The sequence below is a fragment of the Peromyscus leucopus genome, unplaced genomic scaffold (assembly GCF_004664715.2).
Source record: "Peromyscus leucopus breed LL Stock unplaced genomic scaffold, UCI_PerLeu_2.1 scaffold_1134, whole genome shotgun sequence".
Classification (NCBI taxonomy): Eukaryota; Metazoa; Chordata; class Mammalia; order Rodentia; family Cricetidae; genus Peromyscus; species Peromyscus leucopus.
In genome coordinates, this window is record NW_023504264.1 from 49,087 (window position 1) to 68,864 (window position 19,778).

A 19,778-nucleotide genomic window follows, 5' to 3' on the forward strand; every position below is an offset into this window, starting at 1 on the left:
GTTTCTGGCTGCACCCCCTGGGTGGTCCATCACCTGTCATACATTGATTGCCTTTCTCACCTAAGATGGAGATTTCTGTGTGGTGATCTTATATCTTGTATAATAGAACCCTGGGGAATATATTACTTTCAGGATTTTTTTCCTCAGTGATAGAAGCTGGACAAGGCTAGGAGAAGCCTCTACCAGAACTACCTGGATTTGTATATTTAAACTTCTTGCCTCAGATCCATGCAGGTCCAGTTTATGTCTCATATTCTTTTTTTTTTTCCTTTAAACTTTTTGGAGGTTTCAAGACAGGTTTTCCCTGTATAGTTCTTACTGTCCTGGAACACTCTCTGTCAACCGTGCTGTCCCTGAACTCAGAGATGCATGTGGATCTACTGCCTACATTCTGGATTAAAGAAATGCACAACCACTGCCCAGCTGTCCTTTATGCTTTTTATTTTATGTTTATGGCATTTCAGGACATGAACTTGTGGCTAGACAGGTTACAGGTGTTATGGGAAAACTTAGTACTATTATTGGGCTAAGTAAACATAGCACTAAGCCAACTCTCAATGATTTGTCACTGTAAGCATAGATTAATGCATGCCTCCTTACACTGAAGTACGAAACAGGCCTGACCCTGCTTAGCTTCTGAGATCAGACAAGATCTGACACATTCAGGGTACTATGGCTATAGGGAGATTAGTGCATCTCTCAACCCTCATCTTTCTGCTGTAAATGGTGATTAATATGGAGACCCATAACTGAGAAATGTTCAGAGAATAAGAGACTGTGGGTTGCTCAGCCCTAAATCGGACATGAAAGTTCCACCCCTCCTCTCAAGGCTAAAACTGTTTCAGAAGAGGGGGTGGATGGTTCAGAGGTGATGGATGGCTACCACAAAATGGTATTTTTCAGACCAGGAAGCTGCATACATGAAATCATATGTGGTTGTGCACAAGAACTGTGCAGGTTCAAGCCGGACAAAATCCCAACATGGAGGGAGTGTACAAGTGAGGAGAGCATGAAGTCCCACCACTAGTTGAGGAGTTATTGGTAACTGATAAATTCATGAAGAAGGAGAGTTAGTTTTCTTTAAGGGTGTGGAAGGTTGACCATATTTCAGTAGATAGTCCCATATCCACAAGTATGCAGGCAGCACAGATTGGAACTGATGGATTTAAAATAACGAGGACAAAGTTGAGTGGGTGTGAAGGAGTTGTAACTCTTAGAGGCACAGTGGACATTGACTACAATCAAAATACAATATATGAAATTCTCAAAGAATTAATACTATTATTCTTTATGTTCTGAAATATAAATTGTGCTCACACCAAAGGTAACTGTGATTATAACACAGTGTTTCCATTTTCTATATTTGTATAAGTATGCACACACAGTATCACATTTTTCCTGGTATGGATAGGATAATGCTACACAAATCACTTTGAAGGCCCAAAAACAGAAATATTTCTGATAGACATATTAGACTTTCATTTTTTGAAACTGTAATTTATGGTGTCACTTGTCTTTTGAAAGTGATTTAAATTGTTCTTGGTTTATCACTATTGCTCTAAAAAAACTGATTTCCATACTGCACGGCATACACACACACACACACAACACACACCACACACCACACACACACACACTCAGACATACATACAGGCACACACATACAAGTGAGGACATGAAAACAGGTATGCACACACAAATAAAGAAAATATAATTTAAAAAACTTAAATCTACCCACTTCCTGGCTTATAGCCCTCCTCTTATATCTCTAATGTCTTGAGGGAGTTGTGACGGCCAGTTCTCATTATGAATTTGGTTTGATTCAGAAGTTTCTTAGAAGTTGTGACACACCTCTGATGTGTCTGTGAGGACATTTCAGTGGAGAACTAACAGGGGATAGACATACTATGAAGTGAGTATCCAAAGGGGTGAGAACTCAGAATGAATAAGAAGAGAAGGAGAGGGCTAGGGAAGACAGACAATCTCTTTCCACTGATTCATGACTTTATCTCTATCCTAGTGATTTACTGGCTTTTGTCTCATCTTGTAGGATATCAGGACTCTATTTCTTAAAGGCATGTGGTACCCAGCTATGTAATACACTTTTTGTACACTGTGAAGATGTGTCTTGTCTAGGTGTCTTCTGATTGGTTTAATAAAAGAGCTGAATGGCCAATAGCTAGGAAGGAAGAGGTTAGGAGGGAGAGCCAAACAGAGAGCATGCTGGGAAGAAGAAGAAGGGCAGAGTCACCCGGAGACTGAGAGAAGCAAGAAGAACAAGCCATGATGAAAAAAAAAGGTACCACTATGTGGTAGAGTGTATATAGGATTTATGGCATAGTTTAGATCTAAGAACTAGTTAATAAAAAGCCTAAGCTATAAGCCAAGAATTTGTAATTGATAATAAATTTCTGTGTGTTTTGGGGGGCATGGGCTGGCAGGACAGAGCTGACTGGCAGGACACTGAAAAGACTGCCTACAATGCCAGTTCCCAGTTTCAGCAAGTAACATTTGTACTAAAAATAACTTTATGAAATACAACATGTATTCACAAACAGTGGCCACATGCCATCATTCAGGATTGATATCTATCACCTTAGTCCTCTTCCATTTTTTTCTTTTATTTTACAATACTATTCAGTTCTACATAACAGTCACAGATTCCCTTGTTCTCCCCTTCCTGCCCCCTCCCCTTCCCCCCAGCCACCCCCATTCCCACCACCTCCAGATCAAGGCTACCCCCGAGGACTGAGTTCGACCTGATAGACTAGGTCCAGGCAGGTCCAGTCCCCTCTGCCCAGATTGAGCCAAGCGTCCCTGTATAAGTTCCAGGTTTCAAACAGCTATCTCATGCAGCGAGCCCAGGACCTGGTACCACTGCCTAGATGCCTCCCAAACAGATCAAGCCAATCAACTGTCTCACCTATTCAGAGGGCCTGATCCAGTTGGGGGGCCCTCAGCCTTTGGTTCACAGTTCATGTGTTTCCATTCGTTTGGCTATTTGTCCCTGTGCTTTATCCAACCTTGATTTCAACAATTCTCGCTCATATAAACCCTCCTCTTTCTCGCTAATTAGACTCCCAGCGCTCCACTCAGAGCCTAGCCGTGGATGTCTGCATCCAGATTCCTCAGTACTTGGATGGGGTTTCTGGCACAACTATTAGGGTGTTTGGCCATCCCATTACCAGAGTAGGTCAGTCCCGGCTGTCTCTCGGCCATTGCCAGCAGTCTTTTGTGGGGGTATCTTTGTGGATTTCTGTGGGCCTCTTTAGGCACTTTGTTTCTTCCTTTTCTCATGTGGTCTTCATTTACCATGTGGTCTCCTATTCCTTGTTCTCCCTCTCTGTTCTTGATCCAGGTGGGATCTCCCGCTCTCTTTCCCTCGACCCTCGCCGTTCATTGCTCCCACTCATGTCCAGGCTGTTCATGTAGATCTCATCCATTTCTCCATCATTGGGTGATCCCCGTGTCTTTCTTGGGGTCCTGTTTTACAGGTAGCCTCACTGGTGATGTGAGTAGCAGTCCAGTCATCCTTGTTCCACTTCTAGTATCCTCCTATGAGTGAGTACATACCATATTTGTCTTTCTGAGTCTGGGTTACCTCACTCAGGATGATTTTTTCTAGGTCCATCCATTTGCCTGCAAACCTCATGATGTCATTGTTTTTCTCTGCTGAGTAGTATTCCATTGTGTATATGTGCCACAATTTATTTATCCATTCTTCAGTTGAAGGGCATCTAGGTTGTTTCCAGGTTTTGGCTATTACAAACAATGCTGATATAAACATAGCTGAGCAAATGCTCTTGTGGTATGATTGAGCATTTCTTGGGTATATGCCCAAGAGTGGTATAGCTGGATCTTGGGGGAGATTGATTCCCAATTTTCTAAGAAAGCGCCATATTGATTTCCAAAGTGGTTGTACAAGCTTGCATTCCCACCAGCAGTGGAGGAGAGTTCCCCTAGTTCCACATCCTCTCCAGCATAAAGTGTCCTCAGTGTTTTTGATCTTAGCCATTCTGACAGGTGTAAGGTGGTATCTCAGAGTTGTTTTGATTTGCATTTCCCTGATGATTAGGGATGTTGAGCAATTCCTTAAATGTCTTTCAGCCATTTGGGTTTCCTCTGTTGAGAATTCTCTGTTTAGTTCTATAGCCCATTTCTTAATTGGACTGTTGGTCTTTTTGATTTCTAATTTCTTGAGTTCCTTATATATTCTGGATATCAGTCCTCTGTCAGATGTGGGGTTGGTGAAGTTCTTTTCCCATTCTGTAGGCTGTCGCTTTGCCTTGTTGACTGTATCCTTTGCTCTACAAAAGCTTCTCAGTTTCAAGAGGCCCCATTGATTGATTGTTTCTCTCAGTGCCTGTGCTACTGGTGTTATATTTAGGAAGTGATCTCCTATGCCAATGCGTTCAAGACTACTTCCTACTTTCTCTACTAGCAGGTTCAGAGTAGCTGGATTTATGTTGAGGTCCTTGATCCACTTGGACTTAAGTTTTGTGCACGGTGACAGATATGGATCTATTTGCAGCCTTCTACATGTTGATATCCAGTTATGCCAGCACCATTTGTTGAAGATGCTTTCTTTTTTCCATTGTATACTTTTGGCTTCTTTGTCAAAAATTATATGTTCATAGGTGTGTGGGTTAATGTCAGGGTCTTTAATTCGATTCCATTGGTCCACATGTCGGTTTTTATGCCAATACCAAGCTGTTTTTATTACTCTAGCTCTATAGTAGAGCTTGAAGTCAGGGATTGTGATGCCTCCAGAGGTTGTTTTATTGTACAGGATTCTTTTGGCTATCCTGGATTTTTTGTTTTTCCATATGAAGTTGAGTATTATTCTTTCCAGGTCTGTGAAGAATTGTGTTGGTATTTTGATGGGGATTGCATTGAATCTGTAGATTGCTTTTGGTAAAATTGCCATTTTTACTATGTTGGTCCTGCCTATCCATGAGCATGGGAGATCTTTCCATTTTCTGACATCTTCTTCAATTTCTTTTTTCTGGGACTTAAAGTTCTTGTCATATAGATCCTTCACTTGCTTGGTTAGTGTTACCCCAAGGTATTTTATGTCATTTGTGGCTATTGTAAAGGGTGATGTATCTCTGATTTCCTTCTCAGCTTCTTTTTCCATTGTATATAGGAGAGCTAATGATTTTTTTGAGTTGATCTTGTATCCTGCTATGTTGCTGAAGGTGTTTATAAGCTTTATCAGTTCCTGGGTGGAATCTTTGGGGTCACTCAAGTATACTATCATGTCATCTGCAAATAGGGAAAGCTTGACTTCTTCCTTTCCAATTTGTATCCCCTTAATCTCCTTATGTTGTCTTATTGCTCTGGCTAGAACTTCAAGTACTATATTGAATAAGTATGGGGAGAGTGGACAGCTTGCCTCGATTCCTGATTTTAGTGGAATTGCTTGAGTTTCTCTCATTTAATTTGATGTTGGCTGTTGGCTGCAGACAATTCACTTCAATATGTTTAGGTATGTTCCTGAATTTTACTTCTGCAAATCAGTAGTTTATATACAGAAAGATGAAATCTATCAAGTCATACAGGAACAACAAGAGCTTGCAATAATTCATTTACTTCATTTTTTAATAAAAATTCATGACGACATTTCTAATTGGCACTAGACATCCCTTCACTCACAAGAACTTTATGACCAAGAGCAGTCTGTGTTTTTTAACTTAGTACAGTTGCTAGACTTGTGTAGTTTTATTGAGCTGTGTTTTCATCTTTATCTGAGGAGATCACTGTAGTTTCTTTCATTTTTATCTTTTTGGTTTATGAATCAGGTATTTAGCCTCATAGAAGGAGTTTGGTAATGTCCTTCTGTTTCTATTATGTAACAATTTAGAGAGTATTGGTATTAACTCTTCTTTGAAGATCTGGTAGAATTCTGCCTGAACCATCTGGTCCTGGCTTTTTTTGTTGGGAGACTTTTAATGACTGTTTCTATTTCCTTAGGGTTATTGGACTATTTAAATAGTTCATCTGTCTTGATTTAACTTAGGTATGTGGTACTATCCAGAAAATTGTCCATTTCTTTTAGGTTTTCCAGTTTTGTGGAGTAGAGGTTTTTGAAATATGACCTGATAATTCTCTGGATTTCTCAATGTCTGTTGTTATGCCCTTTTCATTTCTGATTTGTTGATTTGGATTCTCTCTCTGTCTTTTGTTAGTTTGATAAGGCTTGTCTATCTGTTGATTTTCTCAAAGAACCAACTCTTTGTTTCATTAATTTTTTGTATTTTCTTAGTTTCTATTTTATTAATTCACTCTCACTTTGATAATTTGCAGTCTATTCTTCCTGGAGACTTTGCTTCTTCTTGTTCTAGAGCTTTCAGGTGTGCTGTTAAGTCACTAGTGTGAGATTTCCAACTTCTTTATGGGCATTTAGTGCTATGAATTCCTCTTAGCACTGCTTTCATAGTGTCCCATAAGTTTGGTATGTGGTGTCATCATATCTCTCGTCGCTATTATTGACTTAATTGTTCATGTCACACGACGACATTGGAGTTCAGTTGGCATTATTGAATAAGTATGGGTAGAGTTGGAAGTCTTGCTCATTCCTGATTTTAGTGGAATGCTGGAGTTTATTCCATTTATTTTGTATGCTGTTGGATTTGCTGTTAATTGCCTGTATTATGTTTAGAGAATGTTCCTGGGTTGCTGATCACTCAAGACTTTTTTGTTAGGATGGTGTTTGGATTTATTGTCAATTGGTCATGACATCAGTTAAGTCTTTATTTCTCTGTTAGTTTCATTTGGAGATTGTCAGTGGTGAAAGTGGGGTGTTGAGATCTCCACTATTAATGTGTGGGGTTTTATATGTGGTTTAAGCTTTAGTAATGTTTCTTTTACATATGTGGGTGCCCTTGTGTTTGGGCATAAATGTTCAGAATTGAAACTTCATCTTGGTGGATCTTTCCTGTGATGAGTATGTAATGCCTTCTTGATCTCTTTTGATTGATTTTAGTTTGAAGTCTATTTTGTTGGATATCAGGATGGCTACTCTGCTTGCTTCTTAAGACCATTTGATTGGAAAGTCTTTTCCCAGCTTTTATTCTTAGGTAGTGTCTGTCTTTGAATTTGAGATGTGTTTCTTGTATGCAGCAGAAAGATGGGTCCTGCTTTTGTATCCATTCTGTAAGCCTATGTCTTTTTATAGGTGAATTAAGTCCGTTGATATTAAGGGATATTAATGACCAGTAATTGTCCATCCCTGTTATTTTTTGTGGTAGCATGTGTGTACTTCTCTTCTTTGGGGTTTACTGCTGTGGCTTTATCTATTGCCTGTGTTTTCGAGTGTGTATCTGACTTGCTTCGGTTGGAATTTTCCTTCTAGTGCTTTCTGTAGGTTTGTGGATAAGTATTGTTTGAATCTGGCTTTGTCTTAGAATATCTTGTTCATTCCATCTATGATGATTGAAAGTTTTGCTGGGTATATTAGTCTGGGCTGACATCCATGGTCTCTTAGTGTCTGCATTACATCTGTTCAGGTTCTTCTGGCTTTCAAAGTCTCCATTGAGAAGTCGGGTGTTATTCTGATGGGTTTGCCTTTATAGGTCACTTGGCCTTTTTCCTTTGCTGCTCTTAATATTCTTTCTTTATTCTGTACATTTAGTTGTTTAATTATTATGTGTCGAGGGGACTTTTTTGGGGGTCTAGTCTTTTTGGTGTTCTATAGGCTTCTTGTATCTTCATAGGCATTTCCTTCTTTAAGTTGGAAAAGTTTTCTTCTATGATTTTGTTGAATATATTTTCTGTGCCTTTGAGTTGGTATTCTTCACCTTCTTCTATCCCTATAATTTGTAGGTTTGGTCTTTTCATGGTGTCCCAATTTTCTTGGACATTTTGGTTCATGAATTTTTTGGCTTTAGTGTTTTCTTTGACTGATGAATCTATTTATTCTACTTTATCTTCAATGCCAGAGATCCTCTCTTCCATCTCTTGCATTCTGTTGGTTATACTTGCATCTGAAGTTCCCGATCTTTTACTCAGATTTTCTATTTCCAGCATTCCCTCTGTTTGTGTCTTCTTCATTTTTTCCATTTCCCTTTTCAGGTCTTGGACTGATTCCTTTATTTGTTTCATTGCTTTTTCATGATTTTCTTTCAGTACTTTATTGTTTTCTTCCAGGACTTTATTGTTTGCTTCTAATTTGTTTGCCCTTTCCTCTAGTTGTTTATAGCATTCTTCCCATTTTTTTGTCTTTTCCTCTACACAAGCCTCTAACTTCTTCATGATGTTATTCATAAGGCTGTTTTCTTCTGCTTCTTCCAGTTTTTGATGTTCAGATCTAGATGTTGGAGGCGGGCTAGGTTCTGTTGATGCTGTATTGCTCTTCAATTTGTTGTATGTACTTCTGCCTTGACGTCTGTCCATCTCCTTATGGTTCATTCTTGGCCTTATCAGTGCACTTGTTTCAGACAGAGCTGACAGATTCAGGAATTCTCTCTCTTTTCCTGATGGGAGCTCCCTTGTCCAAATGGGAACTCCGGGGCAGGATGGAAGGTCTTATCTGGATGGGAAACTGGGGCAGGATGGGAGCTTTTGTCCAGATAGGAAGTCAGTGGTAGGATGGGCGCTCTTATCCTGAAGGGAAGTCCAGGGCAGGATGTGTGCTCTTGTCCAGAAGGGAAGTCCAGGTCAGGATGTGAGCTCTTGTCCAGAAGGGAAGTCCAGGACAGGATGGGAGCCCTCTCTGGTCCAGAAGGGAAGTCAGGGGCAGGATGGGAGCTGGGGGCCGGACTCTAAGTCTCAGGAAGTGGCTGGGGTCTCAGGCAGATAGGCGTCGGGGCAGGGCATGGAGATTGCAGGGGTTGCCGGGGGCTTGGACAAGGGGATCCTTCCTGGTGGGGCTAGAAGGGGACCTGCCCAGTGGCCAGAACCTGGGGCCAAGTTGGGCAGGTGTTCCCAGGGGTGGCTGGAGCCCAGGGATGGGGTCCACGAAGGACCCGGATACTCACCTCTGGTCCAGAAGGGAAGTTGGGGGCAGGATGGGAGCTGGTGGCTGGTCTCTAAGTCTCAGGAAGTGGCTGAGGTCTCAGGCAGATGGGCGTGGGGGCAGGGCGTGGAGATTGCAGGGGCTGCTGGGGGCTTGGACAAGGGGATCCTTCTCGGTGGGGCTAGAAGGGGACCTGCCCGGTGGCCAGAACCTGGGGCCAAGTTGGGCAGGTGTTCCCAGAAGTGCCCGGATGGCCAGGGATGGGGTCCAGGATGGACCCGGATACTCACCTCTGGTCCAGAAGGGAAGTCTCAGGAAGTGGCTGAGGTCTCAGGCAGATGGGCGTGGGGGCAGGGCGTGGAGATTGCAGGGCTGCTGGGGGCTTGGACAAGGGATCCTTCTCGGTGGGCTAGAAGGGACCTGCCGGTGGCCAGAACCTGGGGCCAAGTTGGGCAGGTTTCCAGAAGTGGCTGGATGCCAGGGATGGGTCCAGGATGGCCCGGATACTCACCTCTGGTCCAGAATGGAAGTTGGGGGCCATCCTCTTCCATTATTTCCATACAAGATAACATTTTTCTGAGTGTTCTGAAATGAGTTGCTTCATTAGCTACTTTCCTGTCAGTGTAATAAGGTACTATGACCAGGGCAACTTAGAAGAGAAAGTCTTTAATTGGGCTAACAGTTCCAGAGGGTTAGAGTTCATGAGAGTGGAGTGAAGTCCTGGTAGCAGGAACAGCTCACATTTGTTTTTTTTTTTTTTTTTTTTGTTTTTTGTTTTTGTTTTTTTTTGTTTTTCGAGACAGGGTTTCTCTGTGTAGCTTTGCGCCTTTCCTGGAGCTCACTGGTAGCCCAGGCTGGCCTCGAACTCACAGAGATCCGCCTGGCTCTGCCTCCGAATGCTGGGATTAAAGGTGTGCGCCACCAACGCCCGCTCAACAGCTCACATTTGTAAGAAGAGGCAGAGAGCACACTGGGAATAGCACAAGTTTTCTGAAACCTCAAAGCCCCTCTCCTAGTGACACACACCCTCAAAGGTCACACCTCCTAACCTTCCAAACAGTTCACAACTGAGGACTAACCATTTAAATGGGGTTATTCCCATTCAAATACCATAGTTGCCAAACACATATTTTCATTCCCAAGTTGAATATATACTCTAAAACATAAAATATTGAGTCTGAAGAGATGGCTCAGTGGCTAAAAGCACTGAAGAGGACTGGGGTTCAACTGCCAGTACCTACATGGTAATTTACACCTATCTGTAAAGATAACTCCAGTTTCAGGCATCTAATTAATGCTCTCTTCTGGCATCCAGGGCTACCACATGCAGGTACTACATAGTCAGACATCCAAAGCAGCCAACACATTACAAAAAAAAAAAAAAAAAAGCAGCATCATTCATTCTTTCACCAGAGGGCGCCTAACATCTAGCTCCTCCAGTTGCAGTACTGAAAGCCATTGATGGTTGGTGCTTGGATATGGTCCCTAAATTGTGCTAAGTGAATCTCCATTCTATCTATACAATCTATAGGATTTCTATATGTGCAGAAACATCCTGAAAGAGCAGTAAGGGAACAAATAAAAGGACTTTTTATTAGTCAGTGTTCTTTAGAAATGCAGAATATATATATATATATATATTATATATATATATATATATATATGAGATATGTACATATACATACATGCAGCACATTTTGGACTGATGTATCTGATGTATTTGAAATAAAGAGGTCAAACTTGAGTGGGTATGAAGGAGGGGTAGCTCTTGGCTTAACATAAAAACATACAAAGTTGATCATTCTGAGCTTCCCAGGCAAAGGAGTCAGACACCACCCTTTGAATGTCAGCAGAGATTCCAGGCAGGAAGACACAGTGTTGGCCAGGGCTGTGATCTTATCTAACAATGTGTGTGAGGGTGTGTGTGTGTGTGTGTGTGTGTGTGTGCGTGCGCGCGCGCGCACACACACACGTGCATACATGCACATACACATATGTGGGGACATAATGAGGGCTATTGGGGTCCAGCTCTGGATAACTCCCTCTCAGTATCTGAGGAAGGAACTAACAATGAGCTGGGAATCTAATCTTAGGAATATCAAAAGAATCTATATACACTATGGTCTTTCAGTCCATTCACTTCATTGTTCTAAGTCAGTTCCCTGATCTCTTTTCTGTTCCTCCCTTCTAGAGTTTCCTTGCATGGTTGCAAGAGAAACCTGACTGGCTGGTGTACTTAGTGTGTTGGTTAACATAAGTGACCATCCATAGAGTTTCTACTTAGGCATTCTCTGCCATTAAGTTTGGGCAGGAACAGTTTTTCTGTTCAAAAACTACACATCTCAAATTCTCTTGCAACCATGCAAGGAAACTCTAGAAGGGAGGCACTATAGATGTATGCTGCAGTCATTTCCAGCCATCTTTTAGAGTTATGCTCCTTCTCTGTGCACCAATAAATACAGCCCTGCCTGTCTAAGGTCAGGCACCTATGTTTCGTCTTCCTTTTTTTTCATTTTTTAAAATTTTATTTTATTTTACAATACTATTCAGTTCTACATAACAGCCACAGATTCCCTTGTTCCCCCCATTCCTGCCCCCCCTTCCCCCCAGCCCACCCCCTATTCCTACCTCCGCCATAGCAAGGCCTCCCCGAGGACTGAAATCGACCTGACATCATGAGGTTTGCAGGCAAATGGATGGATCTAGGAAAAATCATCCTGAGTGAGGTAACCCAGACTCAGAAAGACAAATATGGTATATACTCACTCATAGGAGAATACTAGATGTGGAACAAGGATGACTGGACTGCTACTCACATCACCAGGGAGGCTACCTGGAAAACAGGACCCAAGAAAGACAAGAGGATCGCCCAATGATGGAGAAATGGCTGAGATCTACATAAACAACCTGGACATGAGTGGGAGCAATGAAAGGCAAGGGTCGAGGGAAAGAGAGAAAGCGGGAGATCCCAGCTGGATCAAGAACAGAGAGGGAGAACAAGGAATAGGAGACCATGGTAAATGAAGACCACACAAGAAAAGGAAGAAACGAAGTGCTAAAGATGCCCACAGAAATCCACAAAGATACCCCCAAAAGATTGCTGGCAATGGCCGAGAAACAGCCAGGACTGACCTACTCTGGTGATGGGATGGCCAAACACCCTAATAGTTGTGCCAGAAACCCCATCCAAGGACTGAGGAATCTGGATGCAGACATCCACGGTGAGGCCCCGGGTAGAGCGCCGGGAGTCTAATTAGCAAGAAAGAGGAGGGTTATATGAGCGAGAATTGTTGAAACCAAGGTTGGATAAAGCACAGGGACAAATAGCCAAATGAATGGAAACACATGAACTATGAACCAAAGGCTGAGGGACCCCAACTGGATCAGGACCTCTGAATAGGTGAGACAGTTGATTGGCTTTATCTGTTTGGGAGGCATCTAGGCAGTGGTACCAGGTCCTGTGCTCATTGCATGAGTTAGCTGTTTGAAACCTGGACTTATGCCGGGATGCTTGGCTCAATCTGGGAGGAGGACTGGACCTGCCTGGACTGAGTCTGTCTTCCTTTTTTAAGTCCTCAGAAATCTACAGGTTGTCCTCATTGCTCAATGCTCATCCTGGGAAGAGGCTCCAATGACATGCCTCAGGGCTGCAGCTCTGGTCAGTTACAACAGTCTATAGTTAGAAGTTTCACAGTAGGGGATTTTCTCTGCTTTGCAAATTTGAAGCAAGCTTGGGGATATTTTCCAATGAGACATATTTTTGTTTTATTCTGGTTCTATGACTTCCTTCTAGTTGTAATGAATAACAAATACTTCCATAAAGAAATCCTTCTTCCTTTTCCTCAGCTAACTATAATCAAGGCACAGATGTTAGCGGACATGGCAATCAATATAAATACTTCAGTCTCTCTCTCCTCTTCATATTTCTGGCCTGTTATGTACAGGGATTGATTGATCCAGCAAGCAGGAAAATTTTTGTCTACTCCACTCTGGCCTTTCCAAGAAAGAAGAGAATGAAGAAGAGTGATGTCTGATAATCACCAGAGGAAAACCATGTCCACATCCTGTGTCATCTTTTCCTTTCCCATGACCTCTCACCTGTTATCTCTGCTCCTTGTGTGTTTTTATATAGACACAGAGCAGTAGCACTAACATTGCATAGAAGCAGAAACATCCTGAGGAATGATGGCATTGCATCAATCTTCCTGGCTTCTTGACCAGAGGCCACCATGAAACAAGTTTTGATTGTGTCCCATGTACCCTTCACAATGTGCTTCCATCTCCCAGTGCTCAGTGTTTCACATTTCTCACCGAAGTCTGTAGGGACCATGGTGTTCTGGCAGCAGTGGGTGTATGACAGGTGAATCTCCGCTCCTCTCCAGCCTGGATCACTGTTGACACCCAGCTCTGATAGGTTCTGTCTCCACTAGGAAGGGGTTGCTGAGGTCCAAAGGTGGGCTGCTGAACAGTTCTCCATCGTAAGTTCAGGATGGTATTGCAAAGACACAATTAAAAGCAAAGCAAGTCAGAGTGTGCCACCCCACTGCAGAACTCTGGTGAGTCACCTCTTGGTGACTTAAGGAGAGGCAGGGGAGGGACCAGTGAATTTGAGGACTCTGGAGACCTTGCCTGGTGAGATCCAAGAGCAGAAACAATCCAGATTTTAAGTTTCACCTTGTGGACATTTGCTTCCAGTCTCCTCTTCCTGGAAGCCAAGCACCTGACTGTGTGAGATTCATACACAGTTCTATTCAGTCCCCAATGGGTGTCAGCTCCTACCTTCCTGGAGAACTTGAGAGGACATGAAGATCTCACTGTCAGAGGTCAGCCTAGCCTGTGATATAGAAGAATTTGTAGACACTGATAGGACAAAGAGCTGCTCTGGTCTACAGGCTAGTCACCTGGAATCATTGGAATGTAGCTCCTTTTTCCACAGAAGAGAAAGAAAGCCAGTTCTGCATGCTCTAAGGCACAGGGAGGGCCATCCATCCTAGGACAGAAACTGACTGGGGTCTTGATTGTTTGCCTAAGGCTCTGACTTTTTCTTCTTGAAGACCGCTAGCTGATAAGTAGTTTCTTCATCTTGAATCCCATTCACCACACTGGTTTCCTAGAACACTCTTTGTGGGGGTCTCTGCAAACACCATGGTCAGCAGAGTGTCAATCAATGAGAGGCAAGAAAGAAGTCTGGTTCAACACTGCTCACTAGCTGGTGTTGGTTCAAACTTTGAGAGTCTGACCCTGGTTAGTTTATTTTTGGCATATTTAAACATAGAACAATTTGGGAAAAGATTCCTAGTGATAATTAGCTAATCTTGTAAGCACAACAAAACTAAGATTTGACTACACTGAAATCCTTGTAAGTATACAAATGGCATCTTCCATAAATATAGATTCTATAGATTAACTGAGAAAACAACTCAAGATAAACAAGCTCATGATAAGGGTCTGGGGAACTGGTGTTTCTTCACCATACAGGTGGTGCAAAAGTCACCAGGCTATTAATCATCACCACTCCCAGTTTTCTTGATAGGAAAAAAGTGAAACATCTCTCACTTGAAGATATACCTTGTGTATTTAATATTGCTGGTCTCCCGCGTGCTTATTTGTGAGCACAAGAACATACATGCCTCCTACAACTCTCTTTGTTTTTGTCAGAGACTTACCTGAATAGAAGCATTGAACTTGACCTTTCTAAATCAAGATCAGAACAAGAGCAAAATGACCTTTGACCCTGCACAGAGCAGTTTGTGATCCAGCTCCTTGTCTTCTATGACCCCATCTTAGAAACAGAACCCAGGATTCCAAGCACACTATTGTCTCCATTCCTCAAAGTACACATTTCAGAGAGTCAGAATGATGAAGAGAAATCTCACTTTCCTAACATTTGGGGACTTTAAGCTGTGGACTCATGTCAGAGAGACTTATTCTTCCTCATTGAGGAGGAGGAAATTCCTCACACTCTATCTGAGTGTCACCTTGAGCTATGTGATGCTTGTATAATTTAGCAAGAACCAGTGCCTCATAATCATGGTGCAAGATGCAGTCAGACTCAGAGAATAGACCCACCTGCCAATAGTCAGTATCTGTATCCATCATTTGGTTCTCCAGCAAGTCAAATATTTCTGGAGATGGTGAGGACATATGCCATAGAAAAAGTCTTAACGTGATCCAACCTGGGCCATGCCTCTCCCAGAATGTCTTGGTTGGAAGGCATGGACACTTTCTTGAGGGTCTTCTGGTCAAAGTGAGAAAATCTTCCCATCATAGTCTAAGAGTCAGAAGCCTCTGTGTTGTTTCCTTGGATTTACAGCCCAAGTTTCCTGAAGGGGTGAATGCCTACTATATCAGGCAAAGACTTGTCACTCCTTTTAAGACTTATCCAACAGTTTAAGTGAATCAGGTACATTCTGCACCCTCTAGAGTTGAGTCCACATCTCTCACGGAAGCATCACTGTTTACTCAATCAGTCTAGTGGTGTCCAACCCTAATCCTGACTTAAGGACCAGAGTTGAATTGTGTGCTTCTGTCTCTGCTTGCTTACTCACCTCATTCTGCCTTCTGGTCATGACTTCAGCAGTATCTACTGAGCTATTCTCCTTCTTCTATAGTCCTTGGACCTTTTTGTTCAGATCTCAACCTCCACATGCCCCTTGGTCTGGGCTCCAGACTCTACTCTCTTGCTGTCCCCATCATAGCACAGAAAGAGCTCATTATCAAGGTATCCCAGGCCTGGAACCCCCCTCCAGACCTAGACTCCTCCAGAGACAAGGCCCTGAGATCATAGCAAGAGTATGGTTCTAAGGAAGAGGAAACAGTTACCTCCTAAGAAATTGATGTTTTTCACAGTTAGCTCTTCCTTAAGGGATTGAGATCAGACTATTTTGTACTGATGTATGAGTGTAAGAAACAAGTGGAGTGTTTTGTTATAGTATAAAAAGAAAACAAGGTAAGAGAGGAGAGAGAAGAGCAAGAGAGAAATTGGAGGAGAGAGAGATTGAAAGCATACAGGGAAGAGAGTGACGTGTGCATTTTGACAGAAATTGAAATAGGAATACAGATCCCAAGCAGCACACACTGAGTCTCAGTGATGCTATGACTCTAGTGTTGACAGAGCTCCATCTGAGTGACAAAGATTATCAGCCTTTCTACCATGTGCTAAAGATAAGATGTGAGAAAACCTCCTTGGACAGCACTATGGAATATTAAACTGTTTTTATGCACTGACTAGATACAGTATGCACATGTTAGCATATGAAAGGGCATGACTCAATGGTTGGTAATCAGAGGATTATGGAGGGACTGGAAAGATGTCTCAGTGGTTGGAGTGCTTTCTGCTCTTGGAGAAGACCACAGTTTGGTTACCAGCATCCACATTAGATGCTCACAACTGCTTGTAACTCCAGCTCAGGAGATTCAACCCCTCTTTTGGTCTCCATAGGCACCTGCAAACATGTGCCATACACTCACAAATATACTCATGCCTACCATGAACAAAAATAAAATAAATCTTAAAAGTAAAGGCTATGGTCTTCCATTTTTGCATGGATACTAGGGGTTGCAGTAGGTGGTCAGGCTTGTCCAGCAAGTCCCTTACCTACTGAGCCATCATGCAGGCCAAGAAGTTATGTTAGTCAGCTTGTCTGCTGCTCAACAAAACAACTGACACAATCAATATAATAAGAGTAGAGGCGGTTATATCTCTGTGATTCCAGGACAGTGACGCTGAGGCAGATGCAGTAGATCTCTGTGATTTCCAGGACAGCGATGGCTGCATGAGACCTGTCTCCAAAAAAAGCACAATGTGCTGGAGCATATGACAGAGGACATTTCCCACAATGTAGCATCTAGAATGTGAAAAGAGAAGAAGGAGGTCTGAGGTTACATGTGACCCTCTGTTCTATGACTCAACTTCATTTCACTTAACTCAATACCATAAAGTACTCATGCCTCCATAATGCCACAGACTGGAGTCAGGTTTGCATACCAAGCCTTTTGGATGACATTTGTCTGAACATAGCAAAAGAGGAAATCCCAGAAAAATGAATAGAAATTCTAATATTAGAAAAATAAACTATGCATATTAGGAAATTTATGTTACATACGTTAAGAAAATATTACAATATAAATAATATTTGTAAGATTATAAAAGAACTTATAAAAGAACAAGGATTTCTCCAGAGTGTTGAAATGAAGAAATAAGACATGGACAGCTGGGCCAGAGCTAAGTGGAGAACCCTTTTATAGCATGTGTGGGTCTGGTCTCATGACCACAGTGAAAACGGTAAATAGTATATGTAGTGGTAGCATTCCAGCTTGGATCTGGAAGTTCAACCCCATTGAGACTCTGGCAACTGTCACACTTACAAGCAGGGCCAGGGAGGCACTAGAGAACGAGAGCTGGATGGGCCAGCGCGCTCTCTGTTCCTGGACCCTGAACGGTGGAGATGACCTAGCAGAGCTCCAGAGAACACCGGTGGACTGCGATACACCTTCCCCAGACCCGCGACCTACCTATCCCTTAATTTGTAAGTTACCCACTAAATAAATCTCCTTTTAACTACGTGAGTGGCCTTAATAATTAAGGCAGAAACCGGAGCCAGCACTCAGAAGCAGGCCAGGTAGCAGGGACTGCCTCTTTCACTGATCTTGGGCTAAGCTAGGGACTGAGACCAGATAGCTGCTCCCTTTTGGGGAATGGAAGCATGTAGCATCCTGTTATATGAACTTTTAAGTGGTTTTAGGTACCCACCAGCCAGGAGGAGATGGGAGCTACCAGGCCTTTGGAAATTTGCCCCACATGAGCACCAGATATTGGTGAAATTATTAAGTCCAGACAGAGAGCGCGCTGGCCCATCCAGCTCTTGGATCTCCAAGCCCCTCCCCAGCCCCGCCTCATAGGTGTGACAGTTGCCAGAGTCTCAATGGGGTTGAACTTCCAGATCCAAGCTGAATGTTACCACTACAAGTATATAAGATGAGAATTCTATGAAGAATGTATGGCATCTGAACATTGAGATTTGTGATGGATGGATCGATTAGAGAGAAAATATTTCTTTATCAAGATCAAATATACTTTCAGGGTGTTTACTATGTGCCTATGGACTCAAGTTATAATTGTAGTCTACATAGTTCATTGGTGTAGCCAATACATCACTTTAATGGAGGCTATCTCCAACATGTTTAGAGAAAAATAATCATATGAAACTGACATAGAATAAAGACAAAATGTCAACAGGTCTTTTGGTGATTAAAAATTAGTTCATACCAGTGGGGTAGCACACAGCTGTCATGTCAGGACTCCAGAGTATGCACAATGAAGAAGTTTAACAGAAGCTAAGTTAGCAGGGGCATCTTGACTTTGGCTCCTAGAACAGAGTTGGGTAATTTTCCATGGGATTCTCCATCAGAAAATAAAATTCTAGTTAAACTTGAGATGGCCTCAGTAAGAATAAAGATTGAGGAATCTGCACTGCTTTACCTGTCACAAGGGAAGGAGAAATGTAATTATATTTAAAATCACAAAAAAAATTACAGAAAGAAGCAGCATTACAGAATTGAGCCACCCATCACATGACCAAGAATGTAGATACAGGAAGCAGCCAGTGCCATCACATGACCAGGAGTGTGGATTCACAAAACAAGCAACCTGATTTCTCTCCCACCCTTCAGTTTTTCCATAAAAACTCTATACAACAAAAACTCTCAGACATTGCATAGTGGTGAATTCTCCTGTACCCTTGGAGACTGAGTCACAGGGTTTGGGGCTGCCAACCTCTCAGATCCTATGGACTCTATAGAAAACACTTGGACCTAATAAATACATAGTAAAGACAAAAAAATCAACAATTAAAGACAATATCCTTCATTTAAGCTAACAGTCCACTCTCTGAGAATAGACTTTGGAAAAAAATATTCCATCCAAAATAACTCCCTTCAAATTAAATATTTAGTAATATATTTAACCAAGGAAATGAAAGATCTCTACAGTGACAACTTAAATATATGGAAAAAAAAGAAACACAGAAGCTCTTAGACAATGGAAAATATTCCATGTTTCTAGATAATTAGAGTTAATATTGTGAAAATACCCACATTATCAAAATTAATTGCAGAATTAATGCAATACCTGCCCAAATTCTTATGTCTTATTTTTGAGTCATGTATTTGAATTACTTGGGTGAATTGTTTCAGAAAAGGAGCGAGTTTGGAGAATGAACCAAGTTTTTGTTCCATAATGTCTATTTCCACTGTTGTGAAATGTATGTGAGTTCAAGTAGGGGCATCCTTCCTACTGCTGATGTAGGAGAAGATTGTTGCCCTGGAGGGTAAGGGATGGGTGGTTGGGTGAAGTATCTGTGGGTCTGGTGGATTGAAGCTGACAGGTGGACTGGAGTTGAGAATCAAGTGGCCAGGATAGAAGCTGAATGAGGGTAGCATGAGGGGTGAAGACTGAGGAAGTTGCCTGATTCCATTTTGAAGGCAGTACCATTATGTCATGTTGCTAAAAAAATAAGTTTCATTTACTAGAAGAGCCGAGCTTCTGTTTTGGATCTGGCTCCACCACCATGACCTTGACTTGTATTTGAGAGCATCCAAACCTTTCTAATAAGTGACTATGTGGTGACAGCTGTTGTTTTTGGAGTTTTTCTATACTTCCTCACTGCTCATTTTCTCATTTCTATAACCTGCTTTGCAATTACTCATGTTTTTACTCCTTAAAGTGCCCTAAGAAATGGCTCAATGCTGCTCTTTCCTAGTCTGATTTAGGAGGCAGTCGTGGCCAGCTCCGGGGTATACTTCAACAAAAAATAAATAAAAT